The sequence below is a fragment of the Sarcophilus harrisii genome, chromosome 5 (assembly GCF_902635505.1).
Source record: "Sarcophilus harrisii chromosome 5, mSarHar1.11, whole genome shotgun sequence".
NCBI classification, from domain to species: Eukaryota; Metazoa; Chordata; class Mammalia; order Dasyuromorphia; family Dasyuridae; genus Sarcophilus; species Sarcophilus harrisii.
The window spans coordinates 30,425,076-30,444,571 of NC_045430.1; the positions used below are offsets into that span (position 1 = coordinate 30,425,076).

At 36.5% G+C, this 19,496-nt stretch overlaps 1 protein-coding gene across 3 annotated transcripts in view; it reads left to right on the top strand.

Moving 5' to 3' along the window:
• The window catches only part of LOC111721047 (uncharacterized protein C3orf20-like), a 55,266-nt gene that overhangs the window by 24,503 nt on the left and 11,267 nt on the right, over window positions 1-19,496 (top strand). The window lies entirely within an intron of this gene.

The following is a 19,496-nucleotide window of genomic DNA, read 5'->3' on the forward strand; positions in this document are numbered from 1 at the left end:
AATAAAAATTAAAACAATTCTGAGGTACTATCTCATGATTGGCTAATAGGACAGAAATGGAAAATGACAAATGTTGGAGAAAATGTGGGGAAAACGAGACATTAATATGCTGTTGGTGGAGTTGTGAACTGATTCAATCATTCTGTACAGCAATTTGGAACTATGCCCAAAGGGCTATTAAACCACAGACCAGCAATGCTATTATTAGGCCTGTATCTAAAGACAGATTTAAAAAAAAGGAAAGGAACATACAAAAATATTTATGGCAGCTCTTTTCCAGCAGGGACATGGAAACTGGGAGGATGCCCATCAATTGGGAAATGGCTGAATAAATTGTAGTATGTAATTATGATGGAATATTATTGTGCTATACAAAATGATGAACAGGATGTTCTCAGAAAAACCTGGAAAGACTTGCATGAGCTGATGCAAAGTGATACGTGCTGTGTACAAAGTAGCAGCAATATTGTAAGACAATTGATCAACTGTGAATGACTTAGCTATTCTCAGGAATACAAGCAATCGAAGACAACTCTGAAAGAAGTATGATGAAAAATACTATCCATACCCAGAAAAAGAACCGATGGCATCTGAGATTGAGATATGCTTTTTAAACTTTCTTTATTTCTTTTAAGTTTTTTTTTTTTGTGGGGTTGTGTTTTCTTTTACAACATGACTATTATGGAAATGTTTTGCATAATAACATATGTATAACTTATATTCAATTGCTTGCCTTCTCAACAAGAGGGGATGGGTAGGGAGGAAGGGAAAGGAATTGAAACTCAAAGTTTTAAAAATAAATGTTAAAAAATTATTTTTATATATAAGTGGGGGGAAATAAAATAATAAAATTTAAAAATATATAATTATATTTAACTTATTTTAATATTAAAAAATTTTAAGTTCCAAATTCTCTTCCTCACAATTACATCTTAATCTGATTCAAGCCAGCTATCCATTATAACACATTGACAATAACTTTCTTTTTCCATTTTTTTCTCTTTATCTTTTCTATTTCTCTGTCTTTCTTTCTCTCTCCTGTGTTTCTTTGTCTCTGCTTGTCTCTGTCTTTCTCTCCTCTCTCTGTCTCTTTTATTTCTCTCTGTCCCTCCCTCCCTCGCTCCTCTCTCTGTGTCTCTCTCTCTGTGTCTCTCTCTCTCATTTCTCCATCTCTTTCTTCTCCTCTCTCCTCTCCTTTCCTTCTCTCTCTCTCTCGTTTATCTCTTTCTCTCTCCTCTCTGTCTCTGTCTCTCTCATTTCTCTTTCTCTGTCTCTGTCTCTCTCCCATTTCTTTGTGTGTGTATTTGTATTCTACCTCTCTCTGTCCCTGTTTCTTTCTCTCTTATTCCAAAAATCTGAGTGCAGTCTTTAGCTATTAAACTTCACAATTGAAGAATGGCTTTTCCATGGAAGGTGCTGTGTTCCACTGTGAGACTCACAGGTCCTTCTCTGTTGGAGATGGACTAGAGTTAAGAGACCAGTTTTTACATTCTCTGAGTCTAAGATTCTCATCTATGAAATGAAGATTTCAGACTAAATGATTTCTTGTCCTTTCTAGTTCTGAATCCTTTGATTCTGGGAATTCTGGGAATTTTTCTCTGATCCTTGAAAAGCTCCCAGAGTTTACTAACAGTGAACAAAGGATTATAGAAGGGGGGGAAAAAAAGAGGAAGTCAAACTCTTTGCAGCTTATCCCTAACTCTGGTATGGAAATGTTTAGATGTTCCTCCCTCCCCATGCCTTATCTATGTTGGACAGACATTGCGCCCCTGCTTAGGGCCGGAATTACAGCCATAGGGAGTGTTAGTGCCTAAGAGGTTTTTAGACATATAAAATGACTCAAATCCAGCAGAGGCAGCTTGGGAAGAATACTGTTGTCTAAAAGACAGGCAGTTTCTTGAATTATCAGAGGAAAGAAAGATGGAAGGTCTGAGGCCAGCAGAACCAGAAAGGCTGTTCACAAGCATTTCAATCAACCAGTAAGTATTTATTAGGTACCTTGTATGTACCAGGTACTGTCTTAGGCACTGGAACTAGGAAGATGAGAATGAACCAGTCTTTGCACCCTAGGTGCTTCTAAGGAAGACATGTATAAATAAATGTACTGAAGTGATCTGAGGATCTCCAAAGTTTTTTAAAGCCATTTGGTTAGACAGTGGTTCTCAAACTTTTGTTTTCAGTATCTTTATCCTATTAAAAATTATTGAGGATCTCTCCAAAGCGTTTTTGTTTATCTGAGTTATATTTATAGACATTTACCATATTGGAAATAAAAACTATTTTTGAATTTGTAGACCCTCTAAAAGGGTTTCAGAGATCCCCAGAATTCTCTAGACCATACTTTGAGAACCACTGGGTTAGAACATGGTGCCAGAAAGATCTTCCATAAGCCAGTCAATTTCCTTTATCTACTTCAATTCAATTCAACAAGTAATAAGCATTTGTAAGTGCTAGGGTTCAAGAAAAAAATGAAACAATCCCTCACAGAGCTTACATTCTAACAGAAGAAAAACATGTACACATTGAAGCTGATACCAAATAAAACACAAAGTAATTTATGTATACAACACACATATAGAGTAAAATGTAACAGTAAAGCAACCAGTAAACTATTATTAAGTATTTCTTAATAGGATTTCCCCAGCCTTGGTGTTCTGCCTGGATGATTGATGGGTGGGACCTTGAACTCCAAACCTCCATTTAAGAAGAAAGCTCAGCTCAGAATATTCCATTTCTTACAGAGCTCCACTACTGTAACTTCTCTGATTCATCCTCTACCATGTTCCTAAGTGTGCCCCTCAGGTTCTTTTTGGGGGGTGTGCCTCATTAGATTGTAAGCTTCTTGAGGAAAGAACTTTCTTTTTCTGTGTTTTTTTTTTTAATTGTATCTCTAATATTTGTCATAGAGTAGGTGCTTAATACATTAAAAAATGTTTGACAGCAAGATGGCTCAGTACATAGATTGCCAGGTCTGGAATCATCCAGCTTTAGATGCTTACTAACTGTATGACCCCAGGCAAGTCATTTAACCCATTTGCCTCAGTTTCCTCATCTGTAAAATAAACTGGAGAAGGAAATGGAAAACCACTCCAATATCCTTGCCCAAAGTGGGGTCATAAAGGGTTAGCACAACTGAAAATAACAATAATGTTTATTTTTTTATCTAACAAAAACAACAATCTTTATTGACTAAACTCATAGAACATAGATATAATATATCAGTCAACCATCATTTATTAATTAATTTATTATTTATTTTTATTTAATTTTAAAATTTTATTAATTTTACAATTTAATTAATCAGGTTTATTTTGATTTATTAATTACCTACTATATATTAAGCTCTACTAAGTGCTAGACATTATGTTAAATACGTTACAATTATTATCTCTTTTGATCCTTGTAACAACCCCGGGAGATAGGAGTTATTATTGTCACCCCCATTTTAATAATAATGACAACAGGCAACATTTATATAGCACCTACTATATGCCAGGCATTATGCCAAGCGCTTTACAATTTTTGTTGCTGTTTAGTTGTTTTAGTTGTGCCCAACTCTTTGTGGCCCCATTTAGGATTTTCTTATGAGAGATAATGAAGGGGGTTTGCCATTTTCTCTCCAGCTCATTTTACAAAGTTACTTGTCTTGCGTAGGGTCACACAGCTAGAAAATGTCTGGAACTGGATTTGAACTCAGGTTTTTCTGACTCCAGGTTTGACGCTCTTATCTACTGCACTACCTAGCTGCCTTCTTGTAAAATATCAGAAAATCAATTTATTTCCCTCTAACTCTGTGTGTGTGTGTGTGTGTGTGTGTGTGTGTGTGAGTGTTGATACATAAATACACTTCCTCTGACCTTCAATTTTGACTTAAATCAGATTTTTAAAAATTTAAACTTTAGAAAAATAGAATTATTATTTGTGACCTCAAATTGAAAAGAGTCATTATTAATTTTTCTGAAGGCCATATATATCCTTCCTACCCTCCCTATTTTGGTGGTTTAAGCCACAGAAGTTGAACTGAACAAGAGAGTAAGGGCCAAGGAAAGAAAATTGTTGGACATATTTCCACAAGCCATTATCATTAATCAAAGGCAACAAGTCACTTTGTGTTGGTGGAGGCTTGTTTATGGAGTTCTATAAACAAAACTCTAAAGGCTTCTGACCAGACATTGTCCTGCTGCCGCCCTGGCAGTTGCTTTTCTATGAACATGGAATGTGTTTCCTGCCCTTTGGCTCCAACTCCCTGAGACCCGCCACCATTTAGTGCCCGATTGTTGGTGACAAATGCTCACGTGGATATACCATTGGTCTTTAAAGTTTACAAGGTTCTTTTCTTGCAACAGTCTAGTGAAGGCATAAATACTATTATATTCAATTTACAGATGAGGAAAAAGATTTCAAGTAGAGAAGTGGAATTTGAACTCAGGTTCAATTATTCTGTGTTTAGTGGGTTTGTTTTTTCTTCCATCTCCTCACAAAGTAATTTGCCCATGAATCACAGGATCATAGATTTCCAGCTCAAAGGGACCTTAGAGGTCTTACAAATAAAGAAACTGAGGCTCTGATCCTATGATGCTTCCTAGCAACTTCATACTTTTCCTTCCTTTGGCATTTGACTAACTTTAATTTATTGTTCGTCTTTTATTTTCAAGGAGGACCAGTGACATCAGGAGGGTGATGTCTTGACTTGACCATGAACTGGATTTAAGTGAGGCAGAGCGGTACAAAGTCATCAGCCTCACTCTCTTTTCCAGAGTTATTAAAGTCCAGGGGTGAGACAAAAGTCAAGATGACAATGATGGCCTTCAACAGTCAATTACGTTGGCCATACTAAATTAGGTCTTTTATGGAGGCTGCTAGGGTGGCTCAGTGGATAGAGCACTGGGTCTGGAATTCAAATCCAGCCTCAGACACTTACTAAATGTGTGACCCCAGCAAGTCACAACCTCCATCTGGCTTAATCCACTGGAAAAAGAAATGGCAGATCTCTCCAGTCTGTGCCAAGAAAACTTTATGGATGATTTTGATTATGATCCATAAGAATTAGACACAACTGAACAGCAATGATAACAAAAATTTTAATATAGTTCAACTCTATGGATGATATTGAGTATGATCCATAAGAGTCAGACACAATTGAACAACAATGACAACAAAAATTTTAATATAGCTCATCAAAGATAATTAGTACTCTTTCTTGCTTTGTCCAGACCTTTGATTTCATTGGTATAAATAACTGCCAAGGAAAAACCTTCCTCCAATAATGGAGATGAACAATTGCTCTGCTTTTTCTAGTGTTAGAGAATTGCCTGAAGACACAGGGAGGGCTCCTAATGTGTCTGAGGCCCCACTTGACCTTCCTGACCAGGCCTTCCTGACTCTGAAGCAGGCTCTATCTCCCCTGCCAAAGTCGGTCTCTCTCTTTTTGATTAACACTCATGATTAGGAAAACAAATGTGTATCCATTGGTACTGACCCAAGTTAGATGCATAGTTCATAGTTCATAGTTTGAATACAAATTGGTAAGGAAGGAAGACTTGTTCCAGGAAGACTTACAAAACTCTTCTAAGTGAGATGAACTTCCTTTCATTCATTCTTCCTTCAGTGTAGCTATTTTTTTCTTTATCTAGTTCTCCAAGTGTTTAATAATCTTTGGGTCTTCTCTCTGAGATTACTGTAAGGTTTTTTGGTTTGGTTTTCTTGGGGTCTCAAGGAGCAGCCTTCGTTTCAGGAGAGCAATCACCACTAGAACAGCCAGGTGCTAAAGTCCAAATCCTTTATTATCTCCTTCAAAGTCTTGTCTCCTTTCCTGGGGCCCGGCTAGCTTTCTTAAAGGCCTTCTGGAGTCTTGGTTTCAGTGGAGAAACTAAGGAGGAGAACCTGCCACCAAGGTGGTGTGAGATGGGATGAATGAATCTGAATCCAAGGGCTTGTGCTTCAGCCTCCAGGCCGCTTGTCACAAACAAACTATAAATGAACCTGGCTGAAGTTCCTAGCTTATATGCTCTACATTGAGTATATCACTAGGAAACCATTATTTGTTGTAAGATTAAATCAATCATACTGAACTTAAAAAACTATTAAGCACATGCTAAACTAGATAATCATTGTCTCATCAATTCCACTTAGTTAGTACCTTGTAAGAATCCTTGTTTCAAGTTCAGAGTTCTGGCCCATAACAGATTACTTCCAATTTATCCATTTAGGATATAAATACATAGGTATATGTGAGGAGAAAAACGATAGTGTACAAATATAATATAATATATATATATGCATTTATATTTACTATATACCAAATATTATGCAGAAAATAGTCCCTGTTCTCATGGAACTCACAGTCTAATGAAGACAACATAAAAATACATATATGTATACATAGAATAAATATAAATAGATATGTTTTATATATAGAAAGATACATAATATAAAGAGGATATGTATCCTCTAAAGGATACACACAGAGTTGTGCATTATATATATATCCTATCTAAAATATATGTCCTATATAGGTATATGTCCTGTATATATCTAGATATATATTTTATATACATATATACACATGCACATGCATATATTCATCCTATATAGAATATGTATCCTATATAGATATATGTCCTATAGATTAGAAGATATACACAGGTGTGTATTATATATGGGTATACATATATGTATGTGTGCATCTATACATACAAACACATATATATAAATCTCCACATGTACATGTATATATACTTCCAATGTAGCATGTAATATACACATAAAGATTTATAATATACATATACCCAAGATATATTTTCCTACATATATGCTTGTATAAATGTATGTATATGTATATACACATGCACTTTTTATATAAGAGATATTCTAAATAGAATATATTATATACTATTAGAATTAGATGTATACACATTAATTATATATAATTATATATAGAGTATAAATTAATATATTAGTGTAATATAATTAATATTTACATTAACCAGAATGTGAACTTGCCTTGGCATCTAGATAGTGCAGTAGATAGAGCATTGGTCCTGGAATTAGAAAGACTGATCTTCTTGAATTCAGATCCAACCTCAGATGTTTACTAGCAGTGTGATTCTGAGCAAGACACTTAACTCTATGTGTTTCCTCACCTATAAAATGAACTGGAGAAGGAAATGGCAAACCACTCTAGTATGTCTGCCAAGAAAACCCCCAAATGGGGTTACAAAGAGTTGGACATGAATGAAAATGGCCCAAACAGACCAAAATCAAAACAGGACAAGCCCCCAAATTAGCTCTTCCTGGGCACTCTACCAGTTTTCTCACATTTAAGGCCTTTATGCTAATTAAGAATAGTAATGAGAGGGTAGCACCAAGATGGCAGAGAGAAACTAGGAAGCTGCCTCAGGTTTCCCCATTTTCCCTCAGAAAAAAAATGTTAAATTAAATCTCTAAAAGAATTCTGGAGTGATAGAATCCACAAAAAGACAGTGATACTGTCTTTCCAACACAAGATAACTTAGAAGGACTTCAGGAAATGTCTGTCTCATTTGGATAAAAAGGGCAGTGTCTCAGCAGATCAGCAGTTCTCTCTTAGTCACAGCAGAGATCAGCAACTAAGATTCGTTGATCCTGATTCAGCAGGCTAGTAGCATAGCTGGCCAGCTATGAGGCCTCCAGCCCCAGTCAGAAAGCAGACTGTCAATCCTGGAACTCAGGACACAACAGACCAGGTTACCTCAGTGTGATACACACTGTCCCTTAGGCCCTGGAGCAGAAGCTTGAGATAGTGCCCCCTGGCACCCATGTGCTCCAGGAGCACAGCTCAACTTTAAAAAATGAGTAAAAAATCTTAAAAGAACCTTGACCATAAATGACAACTATGTCAAAAGGAAACATCAAAGCACAAACTCAGAGGACAACAACAATGGCAAAATGCCTATATTATGTGAAAGCTCAAAGGGGAAGGTGAATTGGTCTCAAGGCCAAAAAGTCCTCTTGGAAAAAATCAAAAAAGATTTAAAAAATTTAGAGAAGTGGAAGAAAAGTTGGGGGAAAATGAGAGTTATGCAAGAGAATTATGCAATAAGAGTCAACAGCTTGCAAAAGGAAGCACAAAAATTAAAACAAGTCCTTAAAAAGTAGAATTGGAGGTACAAAAAGCTAAATGAAGAAAATACTTGCTTAAAAATTAGAATCAGACAAATGAAAGCTAATAACTCTTTGAGACAACAAAAATTAGTCAAACAAAATCAAAAGAATGATGGGAAAAACAGCTGACCTACAAAATCGATCCAGGAGAATAGATCCAGGAGACATAATTTAAGAAATATTGGATTACCTGAAAACCAAGATTAAAAAAAATGCCTGGACAGCATCTTTCAAGAAATTATCCAAAAACAACAAAAAAAATCCAAAAACCTTCCCTGACATTCTAGAACCAGAGGATAAAGTAAACACTGAAAGAATCTACCAACCGCCTCCTGAAATTCCAAAATGAAAATTCTAAGGAATATTGTAGCCAAATTTCAAATTTTAAAGGAGAAAATACTGCACAAAGCCAGAAACAATTCAAATATTGTGGAGCCATGGTCAGGATTACCAAGAATTTAGTAGCTTCTTCATTAAAGGATTGGAGGATTTTGAATATGTTCTGGAAGCAAAAGAGCTTGGATTATAACTAAGAATCAACTACCAAGCAAAACTGAATATAATATTCTAGGGTAAAAGATGGCTATTCAATAAAATAGGGGACTTTCAAACTTTCCTGATGAAATGACCAGAGCGGAACAGAAAATATGATTTTCAAAACAAGATTCAAGAAAAATATGAAAAAGGAAATGAAAAAGGAAAATAACCCCAGGATATTCAACAAGGTCAAACTGTTTACATTCCTATATGGAACAATTTTCAGATGAAGAAATTAAAACTATTTCTAATCATATGGACTCTAAATCACTATTGATCAGAGAAATGCAAATTAAGACAACTCTGAGACATCACTACACACCTCTGAGATTGGCTAAGATGACAGGAAAAGATAATGATGAATGTTCTAGGGGATGTGGGAAAACTGGGACACTGATACATTGTTTATGGACCCGTGAATGGATCCAGTCATTCTGGAGAACAATTTGGAACTATGTTCAAAAAGTTATCAAACTGTGCATACCCTTTAACCCAGAAGTGTTTCTATGGGCCTATATTCCAAAGAGATCTTAAAGGATGGAAAGGGACCCACATGTGCAAAAATGTTTGTGGCAGACCTCTTTGTAATGGTAAAAAAACTGGAAACTGAGTGGATGCTCATCAATTGAATGGCTGAATAAAATATGGTATATGAATGTTATAGAATATTATTGTTTTATAAGAAATGATCAGGAGGATGGTTTTAGAAAAACCTGGAGAGACTTACATGAACTGATGCTAAGTGAAATGAGCAGAACCAGGCATTGTACATGACAACATCAGTATTATATGACAATCAATTCTGATGAATGTGACTCTTTCCAACAATGAGCTGATTGACATTAGTCCCACTTATTTATGATGAAGAGAGCCATCTACACCCGGAGAGAGGACTGTAGGAACTGAATGTGGATCCCAACATAATATTCTTACTCTTTTTGTTGTTGTTCACTTGCATTGTTTTCTTAGTCATTTACTTAATTTTTTTGATCTGATTTCTCTTGTGCAGCAAGAGAATTGTTTGAATATGTTTATACATATTGGATTTAACATATATTGAATTGCTTGCCATCTGGGGAGGGGGTGAGGGAAAGGAGGAGAAAATATAAAACAAGGCTATGCAAGGATCAATGTTGTCAAATTATCTGTGCATATGTTTTGAAAATTAAAAAGCTTTATTGGAAAAAAATACCCATCAGCAAGCATACCTGTAAGGGGGATAAGCTAGAAACCTTCCCAATAAGATCAAGATGAACCAAGGATGCTCATTATTGCCACTATTATTCAATACAAGAATATTCGATATATAGTAATAAGAGAAGAATAAGAAATAGAAGGAATTAGGATAGACAATGAGGAAACAAAACTATCACTCTTTGCAGATGATATGATAGTATAATTAGAGAACCCTAGAGTATCAATTAAAAAATGAGTTAACATCTTTAACAAAGTTGCAGGATATAAAATAAACCCACATAAATCATCAGCATTTCTATCTATTACCAAAAAAACCAGCAAGAAGAGATAGAAAGAGAAATTCCATTTAAAATACCTATAGACTGTACTTAACATCTACTGGTCATCCTGCCATCTGGGGGAGGGGGTGGGGGGTAAGAGGTAAAAAATTGGAACAAGAGGTTTGGCAATTGTTAATGCTGTAAAGTTATCCATGCATATATCCTGTAAATAAAAGGCTATTAAATAAAAAAAAATAAAATAAAATACCTATAGACAATATAAAATATTTGGGAGTTCACTTGCCAAGACAAATCCAAGAACTATATGAACACAATTACAAAACACTTTTCACACAAAATCAGATCTCACAGTTGAAAAGATATCAAGTGCTCATGGATAGGCTGAGCTATAATAAAAATGACAATTCTAACTTAATTTACTTATTCAGTGTCATACCAATCATAATACTAAGAAGTTATTTTATACATAATAGCATTCATCTGAAAGAGCAAAAGATCAAGAATATTAAGGGAATTAATGAAAAGAATGCAAAGGAAGGTAGCTTGGCTGTACCAGATCTAAAACTATATTGTAAAGTAGCAATCATCAAAACTATTTGGTACTGGCTAAGAAATAGAATGGTAGATCAGTAATATCTTGGGTACATAAGACTCAGCAACAAAAGACTATAGTAATCTATTGTTTGATAAACCCAAAGATTCTAGTTTCTGGGATAAGAACTCATATTTGACAAAAACTGCTGGGAAAACTGGAAAATAGTATGGCAGAAACTAGGCAAAGATCAACATTTTATATCAAATAGGGTCAAGGGCTGGGGCATCTAGGTGGTGCAGTGGATAGAGCACTGTCCCTGAAGTCAGCAGGACCTGAGTTCAAAATCTGGTCTCAGACACTTAATACTTCCTAGCTGTGTGACCCTGGACAAGTCACTTAACCCCATTTGCCTCAGCAAAAACAAAAACAAGGTCAAAACGGGCAAGGAATAGTTTACCTATCTGAGCTATGGAAAAAGGGAAAATTTATGACCAAACAAGACATAGAAAGAATTACTAGATGTGAAATGGATAATTTTGATTATATTACAAGGTTTTTGTATAAACAAACAATTCAACCAAGACTGGAAGGGAAGCAGAAAGGGGAAAAATTTTTACATCCAGTGTTTCTGATAATGACCTCATTTCTAAAATATATAGAGAACTCAGTCAAATTTATAAGAATACAAGTTATTCCCCAATTGATCAGTGGTCAAATGGTATGAATGAGCAATTTTCAGCTGAAGAAATTAAAGCTATCTATAATCATATAAAAAATGATCTAAATAATTATTAGAGAAATGCAAATTAAAACAACTCTGAGGGATTCAGACTGGCTACTATGACAGAAAAAGAAAATGATAAACATTGGAGAAGATGTGGGAAAATTGGGACACAAATGCATTGTTGATGAAATCAATGATCCAATCATTCTGGAGAGCAATTTGTTACTATGCCCAAAGGGCAGTCAAACTATGCATACTCTTTGAGCCAGCAATACCACTACTAAATCTGTATCCCAAAGAGATTAGAAAAAAAGGGGAAAGGACCATATGTACAAAAATATTTATAGCAGTTTTTTTTTGTGGTGGCAATGAATTTAGAAATTGAGAGGATACCTATCAATTGGGGAATGACTGAACAAATTGTGGTATATGGTAATCCCATTGCGCTATAAGAAATGATGAGCAGGTCGAGTTCAGAAAAAAACTGGAACGACTTATATGAACTGATGCTAAGTGAAGTGAGCATAACCAGGAGAACATTGTATTCAGTAACAGCAACATTGTGTGATTATCAACTATGGATGACTTAGTTCTTCTCAGTAATACAATGATCCAAGACAATTTCAAAGGCTCATGTTAAAAAAAAGAGAAAGAATGTAGATGAAAGGATACTATTTTCATTTTTTGTGGCTTTTTCTTTTATTCTGTTGTAACTTTCACAACATGAATAATGTGGAAATATGTTTATATGATTGCACATGTATAGCCTATATAATATTGCTTGCTGTCTTGGGCATGGAGGATGTGAGAAAGGGAGGGGGAAGAAATTTGGAACTCAAAAATTTTATAAAAAACGAATCTTGAAAACTATTGTTATGTGTAATTGGAAAAAATAAAATACTTTTTCTTTTCCAAAAAAAAGGGGGAAAAGATTAGTAATGAAAAATGGGTTACACTATGCTCAAAAAGTTATCAAACTGTGCATACCCTTTGATCCAGCAGTGTTACTCCTGGGCTTATATCCCAAAGAGATCATAAAGAAGGGAAAGGGACCTATATGTGCATGAATGTTTGTGGCAGCCCTTTTTGTAGTGGCTAGAAACTGGAAACTGAGTGGATGCCCATCAGTTGGAGAATGGTTGAATAAGTTGTGGTATATGAATATTATGGAATATTATTGTTCTGTAAGAAATGACCAACAGGATAATTTCAGAAAGGCCTGGAGAGACTTACACAAACTGATGCTGAGTGAAATGAGCAGCACCAGGAGATCATTATATACTTCAACAACAATACTATATGATGACCAGTTCTGATGGACCAGGCCATCCTCAGCAACAAGATCAACCAAATCATTTCCAATGGAGCAGCAATGAACTGAACCAGCTACTCCCAGAGAAAGAATTCTGGGTGATGACTAAAAACCATTACATTGAATTCCCAATCCCTATATTTATGCCCACCTGCATTTTTGATTTCCTTCAAAAGCTAATTGTACAATATTTCAGAGTCTAATTCTTTTTGTACAGCAAAATAACAGTTTGGTCATGTAAAAAAAATGAGTTACAAAGCTATCTCCCATGCAACTCAGAATGTGGTTACCATGCCATTTATTTCCAAGACCAAGAAATATCAAATGGAATTTTTTATTGCAGAGCATATGAATCCCAAGAGCTGGAAATAACATTTCAGGTTGAAAATAAACTGTAATCTGAGAACCACTATTCTGTTTGTTCCAAACATCAATATTCAGCACATTAGTAGATTGATGGTATAAGACTTCTTTTCTACCTTTTGTAATTTCCAAGAAACATTGACAGTCTTGAAGATCCTGAATTTAGAGCTAGAAGAGCCCTTTGAAATTATCTGATGTAATTTCCACTCTTTCTGTTATTGTTTGCTTGCATTTTTATTTTTTCTTCTTAGGTTATTTTACCTTCTTTCTAAATCCGATCTTTCTTATGCAACAAGATAACTGTATAAATATGTATGCATATATTGTAATTAAGATATACTTTAACATATTTAACATGTATGGGACTACCTGCCATCTAGAGGAGGGGGTGGAGGGAAGGAGGGGAAAAGTTGGAACAGAAGTTTTTGCAAAGGTCAGTGTTGAAAAATTACCCATGCATATGTTTTGTATATAAAAAGCTATAATGATAATAAAAAAGAAATTATCTGGCATAATTAACCTTTATTTTTAAGATGTGGAAACAGAAGTTAGGTTTATTTCTTGGGATTACATATGTAGTCAGGATTAAAGACAGACCCTTTCTCCATCCCTCCCTGTCTCTCTCCTTTCTTCTCTGTCTTCCTCCCTCTCTTCTCATTTCCCTCTCCTCTCTCTTCTTCCCTCCCCCCACCTTTTTCCTCTCTCCCTCCCCTTCCCACTTTTCTTCTTCCCTTCTCTCTCTCCCTTTCCCTGTCTCTTCGTCTTCCTCTATCCCTCCCCCTCTTTCCTTCTCCTTCTTCCTTCCCCTCCCTCTCTCTCCCTCTCCCCCATTCTCTTCTCCTCCTCTCTTCTTTCCCTTTCTCCTTTCCTTGCTCTCCTCTCTCCCCCTTTCTTTTCCCTTCCCCGTTTTCCTCTCTCTTTTATTCTTTCCCTCTCCCCTTTCTCTGTCCTTCTCTCCCTCTCCCTCATTTCCTCCCCTCCTCTCCTCCCTCCTATCTCTCCCTTGTCTATCTCTGCTTCTGTGTCTGCCTTTATCTGTCTCTTACCACACAGTTCCTCTAGATCAGAGCTTCTTAACATGAGATTCATGAATTTATTTATTTATTTGGATAACTGAATATATAGCTGATTTCTCTTATAATATGTATTTAAAAACATTGGGCCACAAGGTGGTGCCAGAGCACAAGAGTTGCTGTACCTGGAGTCAGTAAGACTCATATTCTCCGAGTTCAAATCCGACCTCAGACACTTCTTAGCTGAGTGCCCCTCAGCTAGGGCAAGTCACTTACTCCTGTTTGCCTCTATTTCTTCATCTGTAAAATGAGTCTAAGAAGGAAATGGCCAACCACTTCAGTATCTTTGCCAAGAAACCCCAAATGGGGTCATGAAGAGTCAGGCACAAATGAAGAATAATCATCAATTTAAAAACATTATTCTGAGAAGTGGCCGATAGATTTCACCAGATTGCTATAAAGGGGGTTCAAAAAAAGGCAAAGAACCCCTAAATCTAGATTTCCTCATTCACCTAAAGAGAAGTGGATGGCATAGTAAATGGAATAGGGAAGATTTGGGTTCAAATTCTACTTGTGGCATATCTTAGTGGAATGAGCCTGGGAAAATTACTTAAGACTTCTTGGTGCTCAGTCAACTTTCTCAGGAGTAAGTGGGCAAACTATGTGAACGGGGAATTTTTTTATCATTTGAAATTACAGAGCCAGACAAGACAAACTGCATATTCTCCACATCAAACCTCACCTTAAACTATGGAGATGAGACATGCAAAGAAACTTTTTTGACCAGATACTTCTTTTGGCTGAAAGCAATGACCTAGTTCCCTTCTTTCAGGAAATATAGTAGACACTGATTAAGTTACTTTGCCTTTCCCCTGGATGAATAATACAAAAATGCACTGTATTTTAATGTTCAATCCCACTTGGTATGTTTTCATGGAAATGCATGACTTTATTTGGAATGTTTCTTAAAATATTCTAAAAAATAGCCACTTCAAAGGGTTGTTGCAACTGAACTGTGAGTTCTTGGAAGATTACTGCCCAATCAATAAATATTAAGGACCTACTATGTTTCAGACACTATGCTAGTCCCTGGTCTGTACTGTACTGCACTTACATATGAAAGACATCAAATTATAGCTCTCACTAGAGCTACGGAATCATTGCTATTTTATTTATTGAGTTATCTATTTTTCTTGTCTTTTTATGCTTTATTTAACAGAAGAGTGATGTATCTGGTAACAAAAAAAAATTAGCATTCCAAAAATAGTTTAGGAGGGTTGATAACCTATCAGTTTTCCATATTCCTAGATTATCTTTGGAGATTTTTCTAGCTAAAATATTCTCTTCGTTCCTGTTGCAAGATAATTCGAGTTTAAAAAGTAATAGTATAAAAGTAAAAAAAAATTTGGTTTGATTCAAAAATGAGTAGGTACCTGCAATAAGTAAAACCAGATGCTGGCAATGCATATAGGATGCTACTTTCCAGGAATTTTAAATTTTAATTAAGGGTGTAAATGGAAAGAATGTACAAAGAACAAAACATTTATTTTATTGTTAATAGATCAAAAAAAAAAACTGTACACAACCAACACTTTTTTATTTAAAGTAGGAAAGATTAGACATAACAGGAAAAGAAGGAAAAACCTAGGGCCATGTGCCATAGCTTCTTGTAGCCCCTGCTAGGGAGAGAACACCCACTGGTAAGGTCTTGACTTCTGGGCCCTGGTTGAGAGAGGGCCTTGGACCTCTCCCTCCATTCTCTCAAATCCAAAGCCCAAAGCCTATCTAGGCTTTGTACACACAACACTAGCAAAATCCTTTGGGACTGGGAAATTTCAAATACAGCTTTTAAAAAATTCTTTCCCATAATGGAAAAAAAAAGCTGTTGAGGTTGTGTTCCTAAACTCTTAAAATCACATTGAATTAAATGATCATATAGCTTCTATCAAGCATCCCCTTATTAAAGACCCTTCAATAAAGGGATACAATAGCAAAGACATCTTCCAGCTCTTCTTACTATCTATTTATTCTTCGTCGAAGCAAGTAAACTTCCAGGAGACTTAAGAATTAGAAACTCAGCCTGAAAAAAGTCTTTCCAACTAATAATTAGCCCATTACCAAAAACATCTTAGCGCCTTCCCTTTTTTTGCTTTCCCCCCTCCAAATCTATTAAGGCTTTAATAGATCTCTTTGAAGACTTTCCAGCTGAATCAAAATATAGGAATTAAAATTAAACTGATGCAGCAGGCGGGCGACTGTTCAGGCCTGCTTGGTATGACTCTGTAAGGAATTATTAGCATGCTTGGGTCCTTTCCTGGGACGACTGATTTTGCAGATTTCTGGCGTTCCTGCTATTATCAGACACAGCAAGCAGCCAGGAGTGCTAGGGAGGAATCGTCTCTGATTTAAACTACAGGTTTTGAGATCATATTAGAACCAGTGATCCACTTGAATAGAGAAGGGAGTTCTATTGAAAAGTGACATCTTGAGATAAAAGCAGCTGGGCAGGTAGAAGGTGAAGGTGGAATTTCCCCATAAAAACAGCAAAGTAAAAAAAAAAAAAATCCTTCACTAAACTGGGCTTAGCCATAGCTGAGTAAGTGCCTGACTCCTCTGTGACCTTGCAGCTCTGCCTTTGGGCTGGAACTCCAGACACCTCATTCATGGCCTTGATTTGTGCCAAGGGAAGCCAAACAGACACCTCCCTGGGACCGGAGGGAAACGGCTTGAGGCTTGCCATAGCTGGTAGACAAAATTCCTTTGGGGTTGGGAAGTTTCAAATACATTTTCAAACACAGCTTTTTAAAAATTCTTTCCCATAATGGAAAAAAAAAAGGTGTTGAGATTTTGATCATTTTTTGAGGACTTTGATCATAAAAGCTTAGGGACACAATCTCAAGTCCTAGAACGGAGAGGGACCTCAGAGACCGCATAGCCCAATCCTTTTGTTTTACAGATGGGGAAACTGAGTCCCAAGACAAATGAAGTGACAACCAAAGCTAAGCTACAAAGGTGATGTCAGAGGCAGGATCGTGGGGGATCATACATAGCCCTAGAAGTCATCTAATCCAACCCCTTTATTTTTACAAATGGGAAAACTGAGTTCCCTGGAGGATGGGACTTGTCCCAAGTCATAGGTAGTGACAGAGGTGAGATTTGAACTCAGATCCTCCAAATTCACATCCAGTACTCTCTCCCCTGTGTTTCATTTTAAATCTTATTACATGTATGAACCTGGGCAAGTCACATAACTGGTTTGCCTCTGTTTCCTCTTCTTTAAAATGGGATAATAATAGCATTTACCTCCCAGAGTTGTTGTGGGGATGAAATGGGAGATTTTAGCACAAGCACTTAATAAGTGCCTATCCCCTTTCTCCTGTAGATATAGGATATGGGGGATAACATATGTAAAGTGTCTTGTGAATCTTAAGAGTATTATATAAGTGCTGTTATAATTTTAAACTTTTTTCCCTTCAAATTTGAGTTCCAAATGATTATAATACAATCAAGGTAAATATAAAATAAAAAAGCCCAAAGGGGAAACTAAATCACAGTCCATATAACTTGATGTTTCTGAAAGTGGGAGAGAGTTTTGAAGAGGTAAGAAGGGAGTGGTCTAACCAGGGGTTTCTTGTATCAGAGATTCCCCAAATATTTTTGCAACCAGTCAAATCACTTGGGATTAGAGGATATTTGCCTTTCTTTGAATTCCCTTCCTTTGGGATAGTGCCTGGCATATAGTGATCTTTTCCCTGGGCTTCAATTTAAATCTTATTAGTTATATGACCCTGGGTAAGTCATTATTTAATTTTCCTATCTTCTTCTTCAACCTCCTCAACTGTAATATGACAATAATAACAGCACCTACTTCCCAGAACTTTGGAGAGAATCAAAGAGATTATATTTAGAAAGGTTTGTTCAAAGCCGATAAATTTGGAGACAGGAGAGGACCTCGGAGGCCATATAATCTGACTTCTTCATTTCATAGATGAGTAAACTGAGGCCCAGAGTGTTACCCATCCAAAGTCAGAACAGGTGTTGCAGTGAGAACAGAAGTGAGCTCCCCAGACTCCCAGGCCAGTGTATTTCCTCTGTGCCACGCTGCTTCCCCTTTGTTGGAAGACGAAAGAGAGGGCTGACAAGAGGGGTAGACAAAGCAGGGCCATGGCCAGTCTCTGGATGCGACTTTTCCTGGCTGTCCCTGGGAACCAATCTCATCTCAAACCCAGTCAGAGATTTTCCAGGACTATTGTGATGGCAGAAAGTTGCTCTCCAGGTTTTTGAGAGCTATGTCATCAGGGAGAGTGAGCTCTGACAAGGCCCATAAAACCACTGGGGCAGGACGTGGGCACCAGACCAGTCTAGCTAAGTAGGGAGAGGCTCTTTGAGTTTCTTTTCCTCCCAAGCCAAATGTATTTAGTTCTCTCCTACCTAGCCATCTGGCTTTGAATTCCTTCACTATTCTTGGCTCCCTTTTCTGAGTTTGTCTCCATTTGCTAATATCTCTACTGAAATGTGGTTCCTAAAATTGAACCTAATATTACAGCTATGGTGTGATGAAGGAAGACCATTTGACTGAATTTTTAGGGATCTTATGATATAAATTAAATATAACATAGAATCCATGTTTTAAGATGCAGAGATAATAATACCCAGCTTAAGTAATATGCTACTTGTGGTTTTTGTCATATCAGGGCTAAATTGCTTTAGAACAGATTTTTAAAGTCTAATGGATAGATTTCAGGGAGTGGGGTAGGACTGCCTGTGAATTTGAATGGGGGAAAAATGGCATCTTTTTTCCAGCAGCCTTTGGTTTTCTTTGTAAATCTCATGTATTTTGGTCTGTTTACTTGAGAACATTTTTTTTCTTTTAAATTAAGACCGATTTTCCCTACTTGCTAAAGCTGGAATATGATGGTCACTCATGGATCTGATCTCACTACTATTTAACATGAGAACTTTTACTTGCTCCATTTCCAGGTCAGCTTGTCTGCTCCTTCTCAGGCAACTTGGGGGCCCTTTGATCCTGGGGCAGAGATACATCACACTAACAGTTGCTCAGTATGCCTAAGTACAAGGATACATTATCCTTAACTTCCCTGGAAGCAGGGACCACAGGAAAAGCAAGATTCTGAGAAATGGTCCATAGACTTCACTAAACTGATGGACTCTATGACCCCTCCCTCCCAAAAAGGTTAAGAACACCTAATCTAGAAGGCCATGGAAAAAAAAGACAATGGACAATTACTTAATCTAGTTATTGAGAACATTCCTGTAACAAGCATGATCAGTCCATAATACTTAGTTTTTAAAGTTTTATTCTGTTGTCAAATTGCAGCAGGTGCTAATTTTCACTAGTAAATGTTAAAATCTTTAAAAAAAATGTTGATAT